The sequence below is a fragment of the Macaca nemestrina genome, chromosome 2 (genome assembly GCF_043159975.1).
Source record: "Macaca nemestrina isolate mMacNem1 chromosome 2, mMacNem.hap1, whole genome shotgun sequence".
In the NCBI taxonomy this organism is placed as follows: Eukaryota; Metazoa; Chordata; class Mammalia; order Primates; family Cercopithecidae; genus Macaca; species Macaca nemestrina.
Window position 1 is genome coordinate 141,433,299 of NC_092126.1, and position 27,368 is coordinate 141,460,666.

The window sequence follows — 27,368 nt, forward strand, 5'->3', positions numbered from 1 at the left end:
TGTTTGCCAGCAGTGTATTATTAGGTTCTGGGAGCAAGGGATGGTTGGGTAAAAGCGAATCCCTGCCTTCAGCAATTTATAATACCATACAAAAGAAACTCATCCAACTAAATATAATATAAACTAGACTATAATATATGGTGTAATAGATATATGAACCCATCTCTGTGAAAACACATAGAAAGCATATCAGCCAAACTGGGCAAGGCTTCAAAAAGAGGGAGATTATTTGAAATCTGCCTTGAAGGTAGTTTTGGACAAATAAGAACTGGGGAAAGGGCATGCTGGGAAGAGGTAACAAGATGAGCAAGAGTCAGATGTATAAATGAATATGATGTTAGCAAATTGTCAGAGATTGGAAAACATGATGGTGCTCAGTCCTGGCTTGGATACAGTGAGGCAGGCTTTCTCTGCACTGTTGGCAGGACTTCAAATGGGTAGACACTTTTGGCAAAACACATTAGAAGACTCACTATTTCCTCTTCTAGAAATATATTTCATAATCGGAGATGTGTGCAATTCTTTATATTTGAAATTGTTTCTCACAGCATATTTGACAAACTTCATTAACAGTCTACACAAATAATTGTAGCTCAATGATTACATGAATTATGTAATAACTATAGGATGAAACACTATGCACCCATTAAAAATCATGTTTTTGAAGAATGACATGGATAGGTGCTTGGATTGCAATACATATAAACATAATGAAAATCTCAATATAAAGTTGGATACCAGTTTTATACATGTAAAAACACAGAAGAAAAACAGTAACAGTAATTTATTAATAGTAATTATCTTTGGTGGTAGATTTACGAGTACTTTCCATTTTCTTCTGTATGTTTTCTGTTTTTCAGATGTTCTGCAGTTGGAAATACTGGTTTTATAATAAGAAAAACAGATTTAAACTTGTATATGTTATAAAGAAAAGGCAATATCATATCTGTGGCTAAAGTACAAAATGTATAGGGAATGCTTTTAGAAAATGAATCTTGAGTTTTAAATATTATTTAGACTCTTATGGGGGTAGTGCCTGGTATTAAGTATTCTGGGTACCAGGAAAACCTGCAAGATATGGCGCGCCACCCAAGGACTTTAAAACCTGGCTGAGAAGGCAGTACATACATATCTAATTTAATAACAATCTCAGATAATAGTTCTAGTAATACCATGGGGCAGGATGCTACAAATTGCCAAAAGCATGGCATATAAGCTATGTCCTAGGAGTTTAGAGCAAAGATAAGCCTATCGAGTAATTATATAGAATTTCTAAATGTTTTTTGTCATCTCCCTGCCACACCCCTGGAGCAGACTGTGATCTCACCAGTTATGCAAGGGCACATGGGCTCTCAAATACCTGCCATAGCAACAGGATCAGGAGATGACTTAGAGAAAGTGGGGAGGAGGGTAAAGAGACTCCAGAACTTATATGGCTAGAGGTCCAAAAACAGGTAGTTGCTACTCACTGGCCTTCCTGAATTATGTATCTTTCCACTGGACCCCAACCTACATATCTAAATATGTAGGTTGTACCTTCTCCACATATGATGAACTTGATATATGTGCACCCCTACATATGTATACATATGTATGTATATTCTGTATGTATTTGTGTATGTTTGTGTGCATACACCATATATATTCATGTATAAATATATATAGAAATATTTTCTAATCACTCAGTTTCTATGGCAGGTGATTATATAAACTCTCTTAAATGGATATGCCATTTTCATTCTTTGTTGTCATAAATTTGCTTGATCCTGAAATACTGTTTAATTACTAGACTGGTCAACAACATGCATCTTGTTATAATTGAAAAAATGACTTACATTTTGGAAAAGAGTAAGATGAACATTTTTCCACATAACTTGGGAACAAATAAATTCCTCCATTTTGAGTGTTATTGTGAACTTAAAATATTAGAATGGGATCGTTTTTGGATATTCACTTAATATTTTTGTGTTTGTTCTTCCAATATGAATTTTTATCCATTCACAGATATTTATAAATCCTCTACTAGGTGCAAAGCCATTGATAAGTGTTGCAAGAAAATAAAGTGCAAGTTAAAGAACATGAGTCCCTATTGTCTACAGATACTGAGAATTCTAGAATATATAAATAATACTCCCTGACCATGAAACATTTATGATCTCTTGGAGGGATCTTGTGAGGAAAGGTGTTGATTTTGCCATCAAGGCAGTTCTGTCAACCTTGTCTACCTGTGGACTGAAGAATCAAGAACCTCTTTATGGAAAAGGTGGCTCATGAACTAGGCTGTAGGTTACAATTGTTCTTAACTTTTTTTTTTTCTGAGGATGTCAGAGACCCCTTTAGTGATGTGATGAAAATAATTGTTTCTTACCTGCAAAATTTACAAGTCCGGCATGTTGTATTTGATTTCAGTAATTTATGGATTCTTTCTAACTTAATCCATGTGCGTTTAGTTTACAGACCCCTACTTCAATGAGTAGTTAGAATTTGGACTTGCACTAGGCTAGAAACAAAGGCAATTTTAGGTAACAATACGGAAGCAAAGTGCATAAAGTATATATAGAAAATGGAGAATAGCTCCATTTGAATACCTGGAATTGGTTAATTAAAGATCTGGACTGAAAGGTAGGAATTGGTTAAATAAAGATCTAGACTAAAAGGACCAAATTCATAATTACTGAAAATTGCATCCTGTGTCATCATATCATGAGTCCATTTCCAACAGCCTGCCTTTTAGCTATTATTAGTCTTCACTTAATCCAACAAAAGTGCCCAATCTTCCCAGTTTCATTTCAAGGATAAGCCTTTAGCAACAACAAATTTTGCCCTTATCCTTCACAGGGTAGATTTCCTCTGCTGCCAGCATCCAAATGTGCATTTGACACTCTGAAACCGAAGGAGAGAGTGGGGACAGACCATACCAATCACTGACCCCATCATTCAGAATGATTGAGGTCTGTCTTGTCACTTTCCTGTGTGGAGACATTTTCTCTCTTTAGATTCTCTATAAGACAAAACAATCCACCACCATTATTTTTATAGCATGCCCATCTCCCAGAGTGTCACAAACTCTTTACAACAAGAAATGGAATAGAAAGACGATGCTTTGCAGACTTGGGTGTAGTTATTTTCGGACAGAAAGGGAAAATGACAAGAAGAGATTGAGTGGAGTAAAAGTAAAGATAAGGCTGCTGACTTGAAAAAACAGTCATGACAAGATTGATAGACCCTGTACAAATCCACGTCTCTCACCTGCACACACATACACATACACACACACACACGCAGATGGACAGTCTCAGCAGCTTTTATCGAAAGTTTTGCTGATGATGTGATCTTCATAATTAGTTTTTAATGATAGGAATATAATTACCTGCTTATTCTTGAGTATAAGTCAGTTGGTCTCTCTGAACACATGTCCACATGTTGAAGATTAAATGAGCTAATATATGTAAACATTTACACCAGTGCCTGACACAAATAAACACATTTCAAATGTTTTTCCATTATTATTGATGTTGATAATGGTGATGAAGATGATGATGATTAACAGTAGTATAGTATTAACTTGTTTATCAGAAAAAAAAAAATTGTGGAGCAGAACAAGAACCCAGTAAAGTAATAAGTCTTTTTTAATTCTTTTGACATTTGAACAAAGGCAAACATATATAAGTAATCTAAGACTTGCATTCTGTTCTTTCCCTAGGAATGTTCCAATATCCTTTCAGGTAGTAGTAATTTCTTAAAATGTCCTTTCAGCAACACCTGCCATAGAATCACTTGTGTTACTTCTTAAAAACACAGATTCCTGGGCTCTGCCTTAAACCAACCAAAACAGAGTCTCTGGGGACAGGTCCCAAAGCCAGCCTTTTAAAGAAATTCCCCAGATGAGTCTTAAGCACACAAATTTGAGAAAGGTGTTTACATATCATTTAAAGAATAGACCTTACAGGCAGGGTTTAATCTGATTAGGAATAGTAGAGGGGAACACTGGCTCTGAAACATCTTTCACCACTTTCCCTGCAATTCACACTATTAAATATTTATTCCTTTGATTTCCAGTGTATATATAGGAGTCTCCATTTAAAATTTAAATACAAGGGGAAGCCATTAACATCCATTAGCACACCCTGTGAATTAGGGATTTGAAAGCCAATCATTTAGCAAGCCTTCAAGGGGAGGGTAAGATGAATGAATCCCATTGAGGGAAAAGGAGCTAGAAGGTAGGGAGCAGAATAGGCCAGCCTAACTGAAGCATTGCAGCCGAGAATCCTGGACAGCTAGGGGAGTATGGAAACAATGAATTCTGCAGACCAGCTGCTGGAAACAAAAAAAAAAAGGAAAAATTATACAAAGTGGTATAAAATGGTTTTCAAATATGTTTGAGGTAGAGGTGGACCCCAATGATCAGTTTTGTCTGTTTCTCTCTAAGTATGGCCCACAGTAGAGTGATGCATTCGAAGGTCTAATACTGAGTTAAAGATCTCAGCATAAATCATGGGGCTAATAAGCATGGACCCTGAGCAAGTCAGACAAAATTGCACCTAGATATAACCAAAGAGTTATCAGCTTAAGAGTTATTAAGAATAAACGTTTTTCTCTTCACTTATGAATACTATTACTCCTAAATTATTCTTGAAAATACTTATACATTTTTGTCCTTGTCCGTGATCATATGTAAAACAGTTTAACAAAACTTTGTTGTCCATGTTGTTTTGTTGTAATCTGTATGAACATGTCATTGTACAGATTAAAATGATAAAAGGAATCAGGAGTGCTCAAGCAAGAAGATTTAGGGGGAGACAAAGAAGAGAATATACTTAAAAGTATAATTCGCCAGGCCAGTGCCTTGTTCAGGGATCAGTGTGATAATTTATACTTACCTGCACTTGTGAAATGTAAAGATTACTTTCTTGTGAAATGAAAACTACATTTACTTAGAGATTAGCTTTTTTTTTTTAACATGGCAATTCACTTTGGTCCTGTGTATACATATACATTAACATCAGTAATATTTATCTGTCATCTTTTCCTTGTATCTACATTAGCTACCATCTGGTCTTTAACCTAAAAATGTCCACATCATGAATCATCTTTATCAGGGTCAAGTAATGGGAATAGAAAGGCAAGATAACTTTTATTGCAGAACTGAAGAGGAGATTTGAAGAGAAGTAACTTTGGCATTAAGATTTGAGAAATAATGGGGAGTGAATACTTGAGGTGTCCTAATCCACTTTCTGTTACCTTCAGTTGGTGATAAAATGTTAATGATGATCTTCAAATTCAAGAATACATATAAATCCCCAAGGAAACCAAAGGGAACAGTATAATTCTTTCCCCTACTTTCTTGCATCTAGTTTTATTTCAGTTTAGGAACTAGCACCGTCCCATACAATACAGCAGCATTTGGTCTTGTACTAAGAAAGGACTTAACAAAAATTGAAGGGTCCTTCCAAACAAATGTGGCTCTTTTGACAATTATGCAAATAGTTTGAAGATTAAAAACCCAAGTAATCTTCATAGGTCATGGTATTGATTTAATTGAGAAAACCTAACTGCTTTTTGTTTTTTGAGTTGTGTTTTTTTTTTTCCTTAGTGTTTTGTTGTTGTTGTTGAAGCATGAAACTTATCTGTTTTTCCTTGCTAGATTAAAGCCTTGTTTTCCCTTTGTTATTTAAATCACATCATAAAGGAATTAAAGAGCCTTAGAGCAGGTGGCTGTGGTTTGGGTTTACATTAGTGGACTTTTTGCCATTATGTTTCTATGCCAATTTCCAGTTTCAGTTAGCAATATTATACTCTGTGATTTTGGGCAGGAGAAAACCCAAACCACAGACTAAACCGATTTTTGTTTGGAGAAAATGCACAGCCAATTCCCAATTACCCAAGCTGTATTTTAATCCCAGAGTGCATGGAATGAAAATAACTGCAAATGTGAATACACACAAAAAGAAATACATCCTGTACAGAAAACTAGCTCCCTCACTGTTGGTAGGAGGACAAGGATATTTGCTCTGGAGTGGTCGGTGAGTCCTGTTATTGAATAAGGCCCTTAACTTGAGAGTGCATTTATTAAGAAAGCAGATGAGTGCTGTAGGGGAAGCTAGCAATAGGCATAATGCATGCAACCTGATAATGAGACGCCCTTCTAGCAATAGTTAACCCTTATATCAATTCAAATCTACCTCCTTATAACTTCTGCTTTTTGGATTAAAAAGCAAAGTAAGCCCAGTGCTTCTAACAGTATGAGAGATCACAGCAAATGTTTAAAGGCAGTAACCATGTCACCCACTCCACCCAACCCTACCCCCAACACACAACCCATCTCCTCCAGCATATAGGTTCCCGGTCCCTCCAACCATTCCTCAGCTCCAAATCTCTATGCCCTTTTTTATTTTTCTCTTTTCCTTATTCTTTTTATAAACAGTTTTATTGAGATGTAATTAACATATAAAATTGATGTTTGTTATTGTGCATACATTATACAATGATCACCACAATCAAACTAATGAACATATTCATCCCCTCTACATAGTTACCATTTGTGTGTGTGTCTGTGTGTCTGTGTGTGTTACACCCTTTTCTCTTGATAGTCTCTGCTTAAACATTTCACTAAAGCTGTAGTACCCCAATTTCTAAGTCCTGTGCTCTGAGCACATGCAAAGTCTGACCATGCTATCCTCTGCTGTGGACTTGCCTATCCCTTCTATAAGTCAGTTTTAGTTTACAGTAGCATCTGCCCACTCTAGGTTGAATTCCTACATGCTGTGGGAGAAAACAAACAGTATAAAAATCATTGCCACCAAAAAGTGATGGTGTCCAGGTGGAGATTCTTTGGAGGTCCTTAACAATATGACCTGAGGTTTAGGAATGAGAGCCAAGCTAAAGATTTAGGTTTGCAATTCCTTAGCTCAGAGGTATTAATGAAGCCACAGGTAGCCATTACTTTGTCTGTGAAAAGGGCAGACTTTAAATAGGGAACAGTGATTTTTCTTTAGGCTACCAATGTTTGCCCATACAGAGTTTCAATCATTAAAATATCAGGATATCTAACAGAAAAGTCTGAGTTTCTGGTTTCCCTTAGTGATATGAAAAGAGTGGAGTTACAAGTCTGTAGCGCAGCAATAGCCTGAAGCTGAGCAAGCATTGCCTTCTATAGGCAGGGCACATGCTCTTTGGTTCCCTGAAGTTCCCACCACTTGCTCTTCAACAACTTCACCCATGTCCATGCCAGCCTGTCTTCTGTAGACATTTTAATTTGCAGTATCTGATAGACAAGGCCAAGTGCTGTGGCTCATGCCTGTAATCTCAGCACTCTGGGAGACTGAGACAGGTGGATCACTTGAGCCCAGGAGTTTGAGACCAGCCTGATCAACATGGTAAGACTCTCTCTCTTCAAAAAAGTACAGAAATTATCTGGGCATAGTGGCATGCACCTGTAGTCCCAGCTACTTGGGAAGATTGCTTATCCTCAAGAGGTGGAGGTTGCAGTGAGCTAAGAGCGGACTACTGCACTCCACACCGAACAAGACCGTGTCTCAAAAAAAAATATCTAATAGACAATAGTAAACATATATTTATGCATTTGATTTCATTCTCTTCTGTTGATCATTCAGTCAATTTTTTGTGATTGAATGGGAATTTAAAACGTGCCTTTTTGATAGGGTTTTCATCAAGTTATTAGAGAGATGAAAGCTGTCAAATGTTAGTGTAGGAAGAAATCTTATCAATTATTTAGTCATTTTTACAAATGGAGAGAATGAACCTCAAAGAGGCTGGGGCAGTGAAACTCAAGAGGCCTTATTCAGAGTTGACAATAAGTTAATATCACAGGGAGGAGAGAACTCGGGTCACACTGTTCTTCCTAAGTCTTAGAATTTTTAGCTATTAACATAGGTACTGACTGGTATATTTGCTCTCAGTTGAACAGAAAAGTTGGGTACTTGTGTCTGGTTGGGAATCAAAATAACAACAACAAAAAATAAAAATAAAAATCTGTAACTACTTTGATAACTTGTTAAAATATGAAAATACAGTTATTGAAGGAATTATGAACTTACTTATTGCAGTTGTGTTTGAACAGTGCCTTTTTAAAAATAATCTGCTTATTTCTACCTATTGAGAGAAATAGCTATTTTTTCAGTATTTTCCTTTGGACCACATTGAGTTTTTTTCCCCAACACAGTTTTTCATTCAACCAAATGAAAAGTTCCTCAGGCACCACCCTCCAGCCAAGAACCAAAGGAATCATTCGATGTGAAAGGTATGAGTCATGCCAGGCTCAGCACCAGCCAATTACTGATTACATGAGCTGTATTTTATCACTCCAAATACATGGAATTAAAATATTGCAAATGTGTGTAAACACACAAACAGAAGTATATCATATGCACACAGGTCCTTGGTGGTGGTAGAAGGACAGGGATATTTACTCTGGAATGATATGTGATTCCTGTTATTGGACAAGGCCCTTAACTTGAGCCCACATGTATTGACACAGCAGATCAGTGCAGGCAGCTTGATTATGAGGAAACATCCAGCAGGGTTAACTCTTCAACAGGGTTAGAGGCGTGAATAGTCTCATCCAGTTACCAACTGAAAATTTTTCAGAAAAATGCACATTTCCCTAGTTAAGTGTTTCTCAAACTTAGCTCCCTACGTGGGTCTTTGTAACCTCACTGGGAATGCATGGAGCCATTTCCTGAACCCAGGTCAATGAGCTAAACATTTCTGTGGCCCAGTCACTAGTCACGGTTAAGCATTAAGAACATTGCAAAAGGCGACGATCTAGGAACCATTAAGCTACCGAGCAGGTCCAAGATGAGGAGATATATCCTTACAGAGGTCTAATGTAACACCTGAGAATTAAACAATCATTCATCCACAATTGAGACTGGCATCCAGTATTACATGACAGAGAGTTTGCAAGGTTGCAGACATAAGAAAGTAACAGCAGTGTGTGAAACATCATTTCTTGATTTCCTTGAAAGCAGCTTAGTTCTGACTCTCAACCTCCATCCAATTCTTTCCAGGTTGCTAAGGAAGTTGCATTTCTATTCTTATGGAAGCCAACCCAACCCCTAACATTGTACACAGAAAATGGGGAAGGAGATCTAAATTCCAGTCAGTTAAAGTTGCCACTGACATTCCCGTTGTCAGATCCCAAGTGGTTCCTTGAAATGTGACTGCTCTCAACTATCTGCCACTAGAAAAAGAATCCTCACTGAAGTTACAACATCAGTAGCTTGGATAGCACCTCCCTAGGCACATCATGGAGCAAGCCTATGGTAAGAGGGAGCGTTTTGGCTCCACGCAAATGCCTGACTCCCACAGAATCGCATTTCCTTCCCAGTCCAGAGGAAACTTGCCATTCTTCTTTTTTGTGACTTGCCTCAACCCATTTGTTTGCATCTTGCCAGAGACCATCTGCTTTCCAATGACCTTTTACCATTCCTTACAGGAGAAAGAAACAGAGGCAGAGGGAAGGAGGGAATGGATACCAGAGAGCAATTAATCTGTAGGAGAGTAGTGGTTCAGAAGGTCAGAATGGAGCAAACTCTCTGAAATCTATTCTAGAATTAGCAGTAGAGAAACTGATACAAGAGATATACATTTTTCATGTAGTGCTCTGGCCCGTTTCCTCTACCTCCTCTCTCCTATACCACAATATGAATTCAGGGTTTCTACAGGGTCACAGAGCAATCCTTGCCTATCTCCAGCACATACATAAAAATTCTTATTGGTTCACTGTTTCACATAGATTCCTTGTGAAAACCCAGTCATACCCTGTGAGGTAGGGGTGTGTGTGTTTGTGTCTGTGTGTATTTTTTTCATTTTGCCCAAGAACTAAGATTATATGTCTTCTCACTACTTTCTATTTTTGTTGCTCGGGGGAAAACTGAACACATAAACTTAGAAAAGCAATCATACCAGCCTACGAGGTCCAGATGAGCTAATAAATGTCCTCTTGTCTTTATAATCTCCAATTCCTGTGATAAGCTATTAGGGCAATAGGTTTTCCAAAGTAAATTTATATTCTATTAACAGGTAGTGTGTGTTCTACAGCTTCTGGATATTTTGCTAAAAGTAACATTTCAGTTAAATTATATTGTCTGGGACAGGCAATTAGAGGTAAAATTGCTCCCCTTTTGGGTACATGCATCCTTCCCCCATGAATATTCTCATCAAGAGAAAAAGGTGGCTGGAGTAAAGTCCCAAGTGTGTTCATTTCTAAGAAAAGCCATTTAGCATATCAGAATGAGCATGATCTTTGAAATTGTCCAGATATGTAGCCCCACACTAGCTACGGGACCTTAGGTAGGTTATTTAACTCTCTAACCTTTATTTTATCATCAATAAGTGGGGTAATAATGGCAACATCACAATTTAGGCAAATCATCAGTATTCCATCCATAAAAGAGGTTGCTGTTTCTGCCTTTACCATCCTTAACAATATCCTCTTTATTTGTGGGAAAGGGTCATTATCCATCATCAAGTGACAAATCTTGACTGCCTTACCTCCTAGAGCAGGTTCAGGAGACTATAGCCTGTGGGGCAAATCCTGACAGTTGTCTATTTTTGTACAGCACATGGACTAAGAAAGACTTTATTTGTAAGAAATCAAAAGGAGAATGTTAACATTTCATAACATGAAAATTCTATGAAATTCAAATTTTAGTGTCCACCTGTAAAGTTTTATTGCAACATAGTCACACTCATTACTTTGCATATTGCCTAAGGCAACTTTCATGCTTTAAGTGCAGAGAGTTGAATAGTTGTAACAAAAACCCTTGCCCCACAAAACTTAAAATATTTACTATTTTGCTCTTTATAGAAAGAACCTGTCAATCCGCACCCTATCCTTAGAGAATACAGTATAGGGAAGATCACGCAAGAAACTGCTTCATCACAAATAATCACCTTTGCCCTTGTGATCTTTGGTATTGGTCTTGCACTTGGAATCAGTGTTTAGTTTTTATATGTGCTATTTTTTTAATATGTATGGCTTGTCTCTCTGCATTGACAGTTACCCCAGCATATCTCAGTTTCAGTTCCATGAACGAATGTGTTGATGTCTTTGAGGCATTCCTCAAGAACTTCTCAAAATTATTTGTTATATTCCTTTATTCCTCATTGATCATATTATAAATCACCTTACCTATAATATGCCCTCAAAGTTTGTTGAAAGTTTACCCAGCACTTTTTACAGTGGTATAATAACAAAGAGTCTGAAACATAATTTTATGTATAATGTATGATGGTTGTGGTGGTGGTTCTGAAGAAGAAAGAGGAAGAGGAGGGTAGAGGGAAGGAAAAGGAAAAAGATTCAGTTTTACTCCCAATGTGGAATAATAGCAGGAAGTCTGTTATGTGGCTTCAGGACATTATCTCAGTTCCAAGCTGAGTGAAATCAAGGTGGGAGTTTTCCCCACTAGGATACTGAGAATGAGGAACTCACTGGAAAGTAATAGAAGCTATTAATTGCAGGATCTAGTCCTTGCACAATAATATTTCATCACGCTATTTACCTGAAGCCATTGCCTCAGGGTAATATAGTAATAAGCATAGCTATCAACAACAATAGCATATATGCATAAGTTAAAATGTATGTATTTTGACTAGCAGATTGTCTTACTAACAAAAGAGGGTTAGATGTAGTTTCTTGTTGCTGCAAAAATGTGCAAGCAAAATAAACAATTATTAGAGCTTTTTTTTTATTCTGTTGTTTATAATTGAACTGAGCTACAACCCATGGTTTTTCCCCTTACAAACATGTTTATGACCTTTGTTAGTTAGCACAGGAATATATGTCAACATATGAGACCACTGGATACCTACCTGCTAGGGATGATGACATTTCTTCTTACTGCTTTGCAGAGTATCCAGGTGTGATGAGTGTCAACACCCTGCATCCTTGTTATTGTTAGGCAGCAGTATACAATCCAGTTGATTTTCATTTAGTGTGTTGGATAAATTAAATCTCAGATTCTTAAATTAAACTTAAGTGGCACACTTGGACCCATGAGAAGTATTAAGTTTCTTGCTATGCAACTGGCAATTCTATCTGCTTATTCACAAATATTTGAAAATGCAATCCTTTGACTAAGTATTTTTGCAAATAGCAGGAGGAAAAGTTGCCAAGAAGCAGCTTTGCTTCTAAGAGAGCTTGATGATCTCCTTTTGGAAAAGCAATGAAAACCTACAGTGCCTGGTGCTTTACCTCTGCTACCTATGCCCTCCCTGCAGGCAGTTCCAATAATTTTCCTTTTCCTGCCAGCCTACTTTCTCCTTGATGTAGTTCAGTGAATATTTAAGCCTTGAGGATTGGGGCTGGAGAGAGGGAGCGTTGATTTCATCAGTTGTTTTGGAACACTTGGGATCTTTTCTATTTTTCCTTTCATATCTTTTTTAGTATGATAAAAAATTAGGATTAGATTTATCTTTCTGAGGCCTGTTGCTGTTTATTTCTTTGACTAAAATATCCTGCAACAGTATATCATGGAACAGCTCTCTTTCTTAAAATTATTTTGTAAATATTTTTTGTCATACACACACTGGCACATGCAAACACCATTTCATTTAACCTTGTGGTGACTCTGCCAAGAAAGGGAAATAGGTTAAGAGAAAAATTCTGAATTAAAATGTGTAAAATTAAGATCTCTGTGTTTCATTGTATATAAATTTTAGCTCAAATGAACAAATGACCTCTCATTTTTATTTTTATTTTTGCATTTCTTTACCATAAGGTTAACATTTTAAAAAATGGTAGTCTAAAAAAACTAACGACTAAACATTGAAGACTAATTTAAAATTTTAATTAATTTTTTTATATTATTTTCTTAGGAAAATTCTCAAACATATTAAATTCAAAAGAATGTTATGGTGAACACCTGTATACATATCAACTAGAGGCTACCTTCATGATTTTATTACAACTAGCTATCCATTCTCCATCCACCCATCAATTCACCTTTATTTTTGATGCATTGCAAAGTAAACTGCAAAAATCCATGTCTTCCTAAATACCTAGTCTGCATATCATTAATTAGTATCTGATATTTGTTTATAGCTTTTTGTTCCTTTGAGCTAAAATTTATATAACTTGAAACACATAGATCTTAAGTGGCCATTTATTGAGATTTGACCAGTGCATATTCCTGTGTCAATGAAATCCCCGGATGTATCAAGATACAGAACAGAGTTATCCCAGAAATCTCCTCCAGCCCCTTTTAAGTCTTAGTTGCTTTAAATCAAATATTAATTCAAGTTGATTTTATAAGGTTTTCTTTAAAACTGTTTAGATGCAGGCAGAATACAAAAGATGAATAAGACATGATCCCTATCCTCTAAAAGCATATAGATGGTGACAAAAACCACCAAAATAGAAAATTTCAATTTTCAATATGTTTTAAATAATAACATGTGGTAGATGCTATGGAAGCACCTAGCAGTGTCTGTTCATCCATCTGGACTCTCAGGAAAGGGTTTTGGAGTATAAGTCAGCTTAAGTCTGGGGAGAAAAAAAATGAATAAATGTTAGCCAGGAGAAAAGAATGGTAAAAGAAATTGCTCCAAGAAATAGAGTATGTTATTTAAATCAGTTTCTGCTGTTCTAGTGTTTGAGAAAATTTATGAATCAGAGCACCCAGAGGAACTTGCATTGTCCTCTCAATAATACTAGGAAAAAAATCACAAGAATTATTGAGAAACTGAGTCTCTGTACCCCAAGGGCATTTCGACTGCCTTCCACCTTCCGAGTTGCTGGATTCCAACTTCTAAGAAGGACACTTCTCAAACCTTCAGTGGCTCCCTTTTGCTCCTGTTATTAGACATGTTCTTCTTATCCTAGCATTTCTAGGTGTCTTTCATCCTCCCAATATAGTCCTAATCTGACTTTCCCCCACTTACTCGTCTACTTACATCTTATACTCAAATTATATTAAACTCTCCAGTCCTCATACTTTCCTGCCAGTATGCCTTTGCCCAAGTCTTTGCCTGTTTCTGGAATCCTCTCTCCTTAATGTCTACCTTTCATAACCCTATTCATCTGCCAAGTCCTTCCCCCTGCCCATCAGAAACCATCTTGTCTAAAAACTCCCATAGCTCTTTGCTCCTACCATTCTCACTTTTAAAGCCAAACACAGCTGTTTTGTTCTGCTGTAGCTGACAATGTCTAGCACAGTGCTCAGCACAAAGTAGGAAATTAGTATTTGTTGAATAACAGTGAGTTCTATCTTATGTCAGTGTGTACTTATAGATCTAGAGTTTCTCTAAAATAGAGTCTGTGTTCTATACTAATTTGCATTCCCAGAAATCATAAAGGACAGTCAAGAATTGAACAACATTGGCCAGGCGCGGTGGCTCACACCTGTAATCTCAGCACTTCAGGTGTATCACTTTAGGCCAGGAGTTTGAGATCAGCCTGGCCAACATGGCAAAGCCTCGTCTCTACTAAAAATACAAAAATTAGCTGGGCATGGTGGCAGACGCCTGTAATCCCAGCTACTTAGTAGCAAGGCAAGAGAATTGCTTGAACCCAGGAGGCAGAGGTTGCAGTGAGCTAAGATCGTGCCACTGCACTCCAGCCTGGGCAACAGAGTGAGACCCTGTCTCAAAAAAAGAAAGAAAGAAATTGAACAACATTAAATAAACCTACCATGCTATTCTAATATCTGAGCTGTAGCATTACGGTTCTATTTATGTTTAATATAAATTTAAACAACATGTTGTTTGAGGAGTAGACCTCATAACTTTTGTTTTTGTATTAGTATACTTCAGCCTCTCTCTTACTACCCATGAAGGCTTATAAATGAACCATTTGTTTTTAAATTTTAAAATGGAATCTTATAAATTAAGTGCAGAAAGGAAATGGGAAAGTCCTTGATGTGGTAAATGTTTAGTTTTGGGGAGAATATCAATGTTATTGATGTAGTCAGTGCATCTATTGACTGACTACCTATCATATGCCAGGTGCTGGGCAACAAGCCATCCCTGTCTTGGTGTAGCACTGTTTCCAGTACAGGAATATCTTACAGCAGACCCCAGAGAAAGAGTTGGATTTTGTCTATTTGGACCCTTTGATTTGTGTATGAGAAAAATATTACTGAGTGAATGGAAACCTTCCGATTGCAGAACCCCAGTTATTGGAAAGTTCTTCGTTATAGTAAGCTTTATACTGCCTCTCTCTAACATCTTCCAGCCAGCCCTATTTATGTCACTGGAGCCTCCAGAACCAAGTAAACCCCCTCTTATGCACAGGACCTTTTCAGTATTGAAGATTTACATCACATACCCTACCCTCTAAGCCTTACCTCCTTCAGACTAAGTATATATAACTCAAAATACTTTTTCAAAGGAATTGGTTTCCAAATTGCTGTTTGTTTTTTCTTAAACATTTTATATCAGTTTCAACATCTGATGTCAGTTCGATGTCCTCCTCAGTTTATTCTGTAACAAGTTTTGTGATAGACACCAGCAGAGGGGATATTGGGGGTTGTGGGGAAGGGATATTATAGAGAAGATGAACAGGGCATAATCTTTGTTGTCCTAAAGTATATACATGACAGGAGAAAACAACCACTTTGTCAGATTATTTCAGTATGATGCTGCAAGTCATGTCAGAGATAAGCAACGGGTACTGTGGGAGCACTCAGAAGGGTAATCTAATCCAATCTGGGTTTTAGGGAAAGAGTTTTAGAAGAAATGTCACCAGAGTTGAGTCTGAAATTATGAGCAAATGTTATCCAAGAGAAGAATGATAGGAAGGAAGACAATAGGAGTTAAGGCACTGAGGTACCAAATCAGTATAGGGTGGTAGGGTATGGGTAATGACACTATAGTTACTTATGTGAAGTATTAGCTAGAAAATGGCAAAAAATAGGGCTTGTGAGGTATTATGTATATACACATGTATGTATTATGTGTATAGGTGTGTCTATCTCTGTATGTGTGTATGTAAATACATTCTGATTTTCAAATTCTTAGATTTTTGCCCCAAGTCTCTTGTTGGAAATTAGAATTTTGGCTCTATGGCCAAGGACTTTATTCGGTGTATTAGCTTTTCAAGAGATCATAAATAATCATCATTGATGACTATAATGACCTGAAATATTATAATAAATAATTTCTGCAAACCTGAGTTTTAGGTAATACATATCATTAAAGGTATTGCTATGATTCGAATGTGTGTTCCCTCCAAAATTCAGGTTGAAACTGAATCTCCATCATGATGGTATGAAGAGATGAAGTCTTTTGGAAACTGTTTAAATCATGAGGGCATCACACTCATGAATAAATTAATGCGCTTATAAAAGGGGATTCAAAGAAAGTTTGCTGCTTTTTGCTCTTTGGCTTTTCTGCCATGTGAGGACATAGGATTCCTCCCCTCCAGAGGACACAGCCTCAAGGCACCATCTTGGAAGCAGAGCAAGCCCTTACCAGACACCAAACTTGCTGGCTCCTTGATCTTGGATTTTCCAGCCTCCAGGACTGTGAAAATAAATTTATATTATTTGTTAATGACCCTGTCTCAGGTCTTATTTATAGAATCACAAAGGGACTGAGATAGTGTGGTTATAAATCAATGTCAAGTTTCTTCCAGTTTCTTAATATAGATGTTTGCCATTTGAGGATGCTTCATTGCTTCTCTGACCTGAATAAAGTAGCATATATGATTCTCATTATACTATTGATATTTAAGGGAATGGCTTACATCCATTTCATAAGAGTTGTGTCTCATGAATTATTTGCATTCTAGAAACCAGACTTTATCTGGAGCATCCCAATTTAAGATAGCTATTTGGTAAGTTAATTGCCACAAATGGGTGACATTTAATAAAGTATGTGAATACTTAGGAAGGGAAGGTTGCAAATTAAAAAATAAAATTATTCTCCTGTTTATTCAGTTTTATATATTACTTGCCAAATCTCACCCTGCATAATCTATGACGTTTGAGCTTATGCATCTAGACTTGTGTTAAGAAGAAGGGTGAGGCCGGGCGCGGTGGCTCAAGCCTGTAATCCCAGCACTTTGGGAGGCCAAGATGGGCGGATCACGAGGTCAGGAGATCGAGACCATCCTGGCTAACACGGTGAAACCCCGTCTCTACTAAGAAATACAAAAAATAGCCAGGCGAGGTGGCAGCGCCTGTAGTCCCAGCTACTCGGGAGGCTGAGGCCGGAGAATGGCGTGAACCCGGGAGGCGGAGCTTGCAGTGAGCTGAGATCCGGCCACTGCACTCCAGCCTGGGCTACAGAGCGAGACTCCGTCTCAAAAAAAAAAAAAACAAAAAAAAACAAAAAAGAAGAAGGGTGACAAATTTAGAATTCACAGTGTGCATTACCACGGGAAATGCAACAATCTATTAAGAAATTGTCTTTTCAATAACTTTTTAGTGTAATTAAGGAGATCATGCATATGCTTCTGGAAAGAGTGCCTATAGTGTACTAGCCAAGTGCTCTGGGCTGTATAGAGAATGTCTGTGGTATGCCTGCCCAGTGACTATTTCTCCGGCTTTTGCAATAACATTTTAATTTTTCTTTGGAGGACTATACCTGTCCTATTTTCAGCAGTCCATTTGTTTTTTTCTGAGCATACTTCTCTGTCTCCAAAACTTAAAGAGATCCAAGTTTGACTACTCAAAATCCATCATCAAACTTCTGCTGAATCCATGTAGAAAGGAGATGTGCCTACTCATTACCATGTTTGTGGTGGCAGAATGTCAGGTTAGGGTTGCCAGTGACCATGTTTGTCCCCACAAAGTAGAGCCTACCTGAAAATACAGACAGCAAAAGACAATGGATCTTAAGTCTTCGCAATTATATCAGACAGTATATATTTTTTCTTAAGCTAGTTAAAGTTCTCCACTTGAATTAGTCATGGTTTATTCAGAGAAGCAACTGATAGGATGCATAGAGAGAGAGAGAAAAAAAAGATACTTATTTTAAGGAGTTGGCTCATGCAGTTGTGAGGGCTGTCAAGTCTGAATTGCACAGGGCAGGCTGGCAGTCTGGAGATTCAGAGAAGAGTTGATGTTACAGTCTTGGAGTCCAAAGGCAGTCTGGAGGGAGAATTCCTTCTTCAGGGATCTCAGTCTTTTAAGACTTTAAACTGATTGGATGAGGTCTACCCACAGGTTCCAGGGCAACTTGCTTTACACTACTGATTTAAATGTTACTCACACCCAAAAAAACACCTTACAGCATTCATCTGGACTGATGTTTGACTAAATGACTGGATACAGTAGCCAAACCAAGTTAACACATGAAATTAATCATCACACTCCTAAATGAAAACGCCATGGCTAATCTATGTAGTAACTGCTACAGTTGCTCAGAAGTTACAGAAATTATCATAGGACTGATGTAGTCAGGAGAGGTTGTCAAGAGAACATACTACTTCATGGTAAGTTATAAAATCCATACTTTTACTGTTTTGTAAAGAAGGAATATCTTTTATGGCTAAGGGAAAATTGAATAAGCTAATACATATGGGAGGCACCTAAATATTTAATTTTCTCTCCCTTTTCCCCTCCATTTATATATTTGAGTTTCTGATTAAGCCTGTGTTGTACTTGACTCTGGAACATTGCAAGACACTTTATGTTGAGGGTTTCTGTATTAGAGATTAAATGGCTTCACGTGGACCACGCAGCAATCTAAGGGTCTAGAGCTCAGAGTGACCACAGCGAAGGCACTGAGCCCTCTACTTATTTTACACATAGGAAACTGTTCTCTGTGGTGATTAATTTTTTAAAAAATTAAGTTTCAACCCTCGTGTTCTTTGCCAGTCAGATGTCTACATACATTTCCAAGTCAGTACAGCTAGAACGTGTGTTTCAAATAAAAGAGTTGAAGTTACTTAGCTCATGGCCTCATATCTATTTCATCGTGCTACTTAGGCATTCTTTTAAGATATAGAAAGCAAAAATATGTAAAAATAGCCATTTCTACATGGCAGAGTCTGTTTTAAGAGCCTGGCCAACACTTTGGGAGACCAAGGCGGGCAGATCACTTGAAGTCAGGAGTTTGAGATCAGCCTGAACAACTTGGTGAAACTCTGTCTTTACTGAAAATACAAAAAAATTAGCCAGGTGTGGTGGCGGGCTCCTGTAATCCCAGCCACTCGGTAGGCTGAGGCAGGAGAATTGCTTGAACCTGGGAGGTGGAGATTGCTATAAGCCGCGATAGTGCCATTGCACTGCAGTCTTGGCAATAAGAGCAAGACTCTATCTAAAAAAAAAAAACACCTGGGAACCTGGGATTGTTAGATTGTTAGTATACCTGTCCCAGGTATTTAATTTATAATTGGGAGACTAGCTTAATGCTTGGGAGAATTTGATGATGATCTTTTAAAATGTCACCAAATCTAATCACTCAGCCCCAAAATACACCCTCAGGGTATAACTTCAGATTAATGAGGACTATGACTTGTTGGGAGGGCTTTGGAGTGGAAATTTCCGCCATTGTTAATTTGTAGGAATACGTGTCTGATGTGTTTTGTGATGGTTTCACATCTGGCACTCTGTCTCCTAGGCACTTGGCTGCTCTTCACTCTGTTCCTTCCTGAATGTTGTACTAGATTGTCAGATGCCACTTCAGACTAGATCTGTGCCCCCAAACGTCATGTGCAGCTTCATAAAACAAATCTACCTGACATTTTCAAGTGCAACTCACTTGAACTTGTAAAAGTCAGGTGTAACTTGAGAACAGATTTGCACCTAAGTCTTCTTTGGTTGATTTCAGTATTTGTTTGGAACTGACATTTGGAGAATAACTCAAATGCCCTCAGAATTGGTCCCCTGCTCACTCCAAAGTGTTGGCAGGGAGCGCTTAGCATCTGAATGGCTAGTACAGTATGCTTCAGGTGAATTTCAGGCAGTTTTATTTACTGGGTTTGGACCAGTTTGGAATGAAAATCAACAATATGTGAATTCAGTAGTTTCACCAACATAGCCTCTTGAGCAAGCCGTGGACACTGAATCATATTTGTTGCCTAAAGATGTTAACGATTATCTGGCTTAGCCTCATGGGCCTGATTCTTCTTCAACAGTAATATGTTGATTATTGGCACTTTAGACATGGTTGGTATTATATAGCTGAATCTCTGCACAAATTCAGAGCAGCTATGCAGGCTTCTGCCACTGGGTGAGTTGATGAAGCAGATGATGTCTCCTCTCATAATGCTGCACCAAACAGATGGAATGGCAAGCTGTCTATGACTCTGAGTATCTCTGAACATGAACCTGTCCTTCTGCCTACCCTAATCATTTCACTTTCATGAAGTGCATGCGCTACTGAGCCACAGAGAAATTACACAACAAGCAGTAGACATGATGCCTGAAGGCAATGCAACTCTTGAACTGAAAATTTAGCACACATGTGAAATCCTTCGCAGTTACAAACCCTTTTTTAGACTATTATTTTCAAAGGTAAAATTAGAGATGTAATAACCTTATGAGATAATCATGTCCAGTTCTCTCATTCTAGAGATAATAAAACTGATCCAGAAGTTAAGTCCCTTACTTAAGGTTATATATTTAGAGGAAGAGATGGGGCAAGAATTCCAGATCCACAGTATTATCCTTCTAATAGAAGGTGACCAATGAATGCATGATTTGGTTTGTAAGCAAATGTGAAATCCAGAGTTTTTCATCATTTCCAACAATGCAAAAAAGTTGAATCTTAGACCTAGAGGCTCTTTTATCTCTTCCTGGATTTATTCTGTTTCTCTTTTTACATTCCTGCAAGGAAGGACTCTTGATATATTTTTGCCTTGTAGAAATATTCGTTTCTAAGTTGGTTTGAAATTAGCCTGTCATCTGATTCACTGAGATAGAGTTAAAATAAATTCCCCTGGCAAACAAAAAAAAAAGAAAAAAGAAAGAAAGAAAGGATTTTATCATCTATATGGATCAATTCCAAGAGTTCACTTCAGTTTACTGATTCGTTTTCCCTACAGTATAGGATATTCAATTAAACCTTCCCTCAAATTGGCCATAAATTTTGATGAAAATGAAAGAAGTTTCATTTAGCAAACAGTTTCTATCAGGGACTATAATAATAGGATGCAGTAAGAATTCTTTTCACCTATGCACCTGAACGAACATGTTTGGTCTGGTTTTTTATTTGATTTCTATCCGTATCTTTACTTTCCTCTTTTTGTTTTTCACCCAGATTTTGTGTAGCTTGTTCAAAGTGGTTGAGATGTGTGATCAGGTGAAATTGATTATAGATACAAGAATGCTTTATACCAGTGTTTTCACCACTGATTTAGTAGTGTCTTTGATAAAATCTTATAATATGCCATACTTAATCTTTCTGTTTTAAATAGAACTACTAGGATAGGAGTTATGTCTGGTACTCCCTTATTTTTATTAAAGCACATACAGAATTTTTTCATACCCTTTGTTTGAGGCCTTCCTTGGCCCACTTAGCATCTGTAGAGTGGACATAGGCAGGAATAGCCCACTCTGCAAAATCCAGTATATTTTGAGTAGAGACTGGTTATGGTTACTGATCTAGGTCCTGGAAATAAGAAATAAATCAGATACAGATGGTACCTCTGTGGAACTTTAGTCTAGAGCAGGAGATAAGGCGAAACAAGGGAGAAGACATAAGGGAGGATAACAGCACACAAAGTGGTGAGCATTGCCAATGAAAATGCAGAAGTTTCCCCCCCGTCCAGCGAGGGATATCATAGGTGAAAGGGCATTTGGGCTGAAGTTCAGAAAGTTCTGAAGATCCTCTTATCCAATTTGTGTTTTGCTTTCTCTGTGAATAGTTTGAGCCAGAGCTATACAGGGAGGTGGGCAGCGGGGAGAGCGCATGCATAGCATTCTCACAAACGCTTCATAGGGCTAGACAGCAGTGCTAATATCCTCAGCCCCACCTCATGTTTTACAGATGAGATAACTGGGGCTCAACAAGGTTAATGACTTAGTAAGTCGTAAACACACTGAGATTTAAGCCCTCATCTTGTGATTCCTCTTTCATGACTGTTTTCAGGAATCCTTAATCCTTAATTAATAGATTGCTGCAAAAGTAATTGCAGTTTTTGCCATTTAAAAGTAACGGCAAAACCCACAATTACTTTTGCACCATGTAAATAGTTAGGATTTTTAGGATACAGTAACTGAAACTGACTCTAGATAATTTAAGTGAAAAAGGAATTGATTGAAAAGTTAGCAAGAGTTCTCCAAAATTATGGAGATCTTAGACAGATTCAGAGGAAAGAAGCCAGGGTAGAGTGAAAGGTATTAGGTAACAATAAAATCAACAGCATTCTCAGGAAAACCGCCAATAGAATGAATGGGCTCTAAGCTTTGTTGTTTTCTATCTCTGTATTATTGCTCGGGATCCAAAATCTTAGAGAGAACAATGTCTGATTGACTTACTTTGAAGATGTGCCAGTGGCCACCATTTGTTAGGGGAGAGCTAGGCATCTTGCTTTATACCCTACTGTGACAGCACCCATAAGTGAAGAGGATGACCAGGAAAGGGCAATGTCCACTTTGAGAATACAGGAACATGTAGGTAAAAGAACAAACCAACACTGCAAGTATATATCCGTATGGATAAAGCAACAAATGATTTTGTAGACCTGAATTAACAAATGTGACATAGTATATTTTCTTCATAATATTGAGTCTATGACAAATATATTCTGTGCTCAGCCAAAGTTGGTGAGGCTTAACTGCACTTCTTCCATAAGCTATGGGTACTTGTTCCTCCTTGTACCCTCTGGCATGCAGATAATTAGGCAAAATTTGAAACAGCTTGAGTGTAGTAGATGCTCTCTATCAAGGTATGAGGGTTAGGATAGCATTTACCCCCCCAGGTTTAAAGTGTTCTAGGACATCTTTTGGGTGAGCTCCCTCCAGAAAGAGAAAATGTTCTTGAGAAAGGGCAGTATGATTAATCTTACCTAGAGACTGAAGCACATGGTGCGTATGTGTGTGCATATTCACGCACTCATTCATATGCATATGAACTGTATGGAAGGATATAGTTAAGGACAAAAAGGAGTTTTCCAGCACAAATTGACCACGTTAGGATATTATGAAACCATTAGGGATTTATTTTGTAGTTTGTTCCATATACAGCAATCTCTTGCCTGCCTTTTCAAAGGAAACGTGCTACCAAAGTAGATTCCAAGTGTAAGCCCCAGTTATCTTGGCTAGAGTGCCCTTTCTTAATATTCTCAGGACTGTGTTCTTCTGGTAATTTCTGTAAGTTTTCAAATGAAATGGGAGTTACTATTCCGAGTGTTTTACAGGTGGTATCTAATTCAATTATCACAGCACTATGCAATATTTATTCTTATTATCCTAATTCTACAGATGAGGAAACGGAGGCACAGAGAAGGTTTAGTAAATTGCTTAAGATCATCCATTGTGCATTTCACAAGAGCAGAGCAGGAGTAGTTTCCCCTTCATATTTACATCATGTATGCCTAATAAAGTACCTGGTGCAGAGCTAAGATTGAATGAATGAGTGAATAAATTAGAGATGTTATGGTACAGTATGAGTATATATTGCAATATTTGTGCATCACTAAATATAATAGCTTACGTGAAATAGAAAAAAACTGCCTAGCCTTTTAAAATGTGTTTATGGTTTTCATATCCATTAGCTCATTTGATTTTTATAAGACATGTATTTAGTTGGAGGGTATAATTATTCTTCTTTTTTAACTTACAATCAAATCTCAAAGAAGATGGAACTTGTCCATGTGAAACAATCGTAACAGTTCCTAATTATAAATGATATAGAGTACTATAGGACAAAGAAATCTTCAGTGGCTTTTAGTATTTAGGAATCTAGAAATTCCACATGTAACATATTGGCATAGGAGCCCCAAACTAGAAATTATAGATTTAAAAAAAAAAACCCATAAAGAAGTTATTAACTTAAATAAACATTGAATAAAAGAAGAAAACAAAATTGTAATCATAGTTACTTGTAAACCAGTGATAACTGCATAATACATTAAAATTGGCAGAAAATGCAAAAGCCATTCTTAGAGGAAAAAAAAATACATACCCCTATATGTGTTTATTGACCAAAAAAATTTGAGAATAAAAGAGCTAAGTATTACACTACAAAATGTGTTTTAGTATAAATATAAAGAAAGCAGGAAAAAGGACACTTGAGTCTAGAAAACCTCCATATAGTTATTAGAGAAGAGGAGAAGAGATGAGAAAAAAGAACTAGGCTTCTGTCCAAGATTAAGTTGATCTGGGCCAGGCACGGTGGATCACGCCTGTAATCCCAGAACTTTGGGAGGCCAAGGCGGCAGATCACTTGAGGTCAGGAGTTCCAGATCAGCCTGGGCAGCATGATGAAACCCCGTCTCTACTGAAAATACAAAAATTAGCCAGGTGTGGTGGTGCACACCTGTAGTCCCAAATACTCGGAAGGCTGAGGCAGGAGAATTGCTGAGACCTGGGAGGCGGAGGTTGCAGGGAGCCGAGATTGTGCCACTGCTCTCCACTCTGGGTGACAGAGCAAGACTTCATTTAAAAAAAAAAAAAAAAAAAAGTTGATCTGGAACACATGCCCTCTTATACATAATACCATTTCAAGACCCTTTAAAGTAAGTAACAATAAAATAGATAATAGAAATTGAAAATATGATTTGACTCTAAAAGTAAAATGAATTTAAAAAATACAACACAAATGATTTCCAATGGCCTAAGAAAGAAGAGAAAATAAGAGAAAGAGGACAAAACAAAGGATAAAATGGGTTATCTAATGCAGTGTGAAAACTGGCATCCTTTGCTGGAAGAACTTCATACGGTACAGGCTGGAAGAGTGGTTCTCTTGAACAAGCATCAGGATCACCTGCAGGATTTGCTCAAAAACAGATTACTATTCCCACTCCCATAAAATATGGATTTAGATATGGACCATAAGATTGACTTTTAAAATACATTAATAGGTTCACATTTTTATAAGACAGGAACATTTATAGAAAATGAAATGAGAGACGTTAAGTGTAATACTTTAATATGTAATATATTTTATTAAAGTTGGCCATAGATAATGACAGTTGAAGCTTAAGTCTTAAGAAAACTATGTTTCTTACAGAACATTAATATACATTTTCCTTAACCATCTCAAGTTGCAGGCTAAAGACTGTGTGAGTGATGACAGGATCAAAGATAACTGGAACATTTTATTAGACATATATTTAATCTGAGTTCTAAAGAAAGTGTTACAATTTAAATATATAGAGAGAGACATACATATGTATATATACACACACACATACGCAAATATATATAGGCTTTATAAAACACTAGGTGTAAAGTTCTCATCTTCTTTGATAGAGATTAGACATCTATTAATCCAGTAGAATAGCCAAACGACTATAGAAAATCATTTTTAAAATATGCTTTATAGAATAGGGGGAAAACCCAGTGTCATAATGCATAATGCCCGGACATCACAATAGAATGTATTTTGTGTTAATACATTCTATGGTTTATGCCCAACACTATGACCAGTGAAATCTGCCTGGTTTCCATCCACTCAGACAATACTCCATTGTCATTTCTGAGAAAATAGTAGCATGATTACATAAGGAAAAATGATGCATGTGGATGTCTTGTTAACTGTAAGGAAGGTGCTCTAAAATATGAATCAGCATATAGAGGTGGTTGTGTTGATTTTTAGTATTATTATTTGACTCTGAAGTCTCATGTGCAATTTGCTTTTCACAGCTGATGAACAGATATCTTGCATCATCACATCAGACCACATAGTTTGCCCACTTTATGTAATATTGGGAGGTAGAGTGGGGTGGATATATCAACGCAAATAAAAAATGCAACAGTTTGTTTCTCAGGTGATCTACCTATGGTTATTTAATGTCGCCTGCCATAGCAAAATACTGCTGTAATCTATATGAGTAGGTAGATAGGTGCTAAAGTACAATTCTCTTTTAAATTTGCTGCATGTTTAAAAACTTTTTAAACAAATTGCTAGGGTAGGAACTAAAAGAACATGTAGATTCCAGAGCCAGCTTACCAAATTTAAATTTCATCTTTCCTGGTATGACCTTGGACTAGTCTCTTAAGGTCTCTGTGTCTCAGTTTCCTCACCTGTAAAATTCATTAAATTGTAATGAAATTTGAGTCAACATTTTCAAAGTGCCCAGAAGTGTAACTGTCATGGGGAAGCACTAGAGTGTGTGTGTGTGTGTGTGTGTGTGTGTGTGTGTGTAATTATCAAATAAAACATCAGGCCATGCGCAGTGGCTCATGCCTGTAGTCCCAGCACTTTGGTAGGCCAAGGCAGGTGAATCGCTTGAGCCCAGGAGTTCAAGAACACTCTGGATGACATGGTGAAACTCCATCTCTATAAAACAAAATACAAAAAAGTTAGATGGGCATGGTGATGCATGCCTCTAGTCCCAGATACTCAGGAGCCTGAGATGGGAGGGTCACTGGAACCCAGGAGGTTGAGGCTGCAGTGAGCTGAGATCATGCCACTGCACTCCAGACTGAACAACAGAGCAAGACCCTGTCTCAAAAAAAAAAAAAAAAAATTCACCTACAATTTTTTAAATACACTTGTGTTTTGTTTTTACTTGAAATTATAAGAATTTAAATTAAAAAATCTTTTAGGCCTATTTAATTCAACTCTCTTAATTCCAAAGGGGTAGTACAGATAGCTGCATAACAGTCTCAGCTGGTTAATAGCAGAGCCAGGTGTACATCTGGTTTTCAAATTGAAAGTCCCCTAATATTGCTAACACACTAGAATTTCTCCTTTGGCAGTGGCAGGGAAGAGAAGTTAGCAGTTTTTGTTATTTTAACTTAATTAAATATTGTTCGATACTTTTATTTCTTTTATTTGTTTTTTGGGTTTGAGACAGGGTCATGTTCTGTCACCTAGGCTGGAGTGCAGTGGCTTGATCATAGCTCACTGCAACCTCGAACTCCTGGGCTCAAGTGATCCTCCCCCTTCAGCCTCCCTAAATGCTAGAATTACAGTGCATACCACCACATTTGGCTCTGTTTGATACGTTTAAATAAATTAAAATATGTTTGAATTTTCACAACTCTGACTAGATTTCATGCAAGTAAGGTAGCAAATATTTAGCTATAATTTAAGCTAATGAAATGAGTCTGAAAATAATCCAATACATTATAATATTTTTATATTACTTCCCATGCAGTCATTTTGATATACGGTAGAATTTAAAAAGTGATTACTTGTTTTATATAATACCAATTCATTCTATTATTGGTTCTTTTGGGTGCTGAGAAAACAAAATATGAATTTAACCAATTGCCTTCAGGGTAGGAAGCTGATTAAAAACATTATCTTTAAGATTGGCCTGTATTATATTTCAAAGTTGCAAT

General features: G+C 37.2%; 1 protein-coding gene across 13 annotated transcripts in view; it reads left to right on the top strand.

Annotated features, from left to right (window-relative positions):
* LOC105477607 (contactin 4) overlaps nt 1–27,368 on the top strand; it is a 1,037,214-nt gene that overhangs the window by 644,928 nt on the left and 364,918 nt on the right. The gene's annotated exons all lie outside the window — the stretch shown is intronic.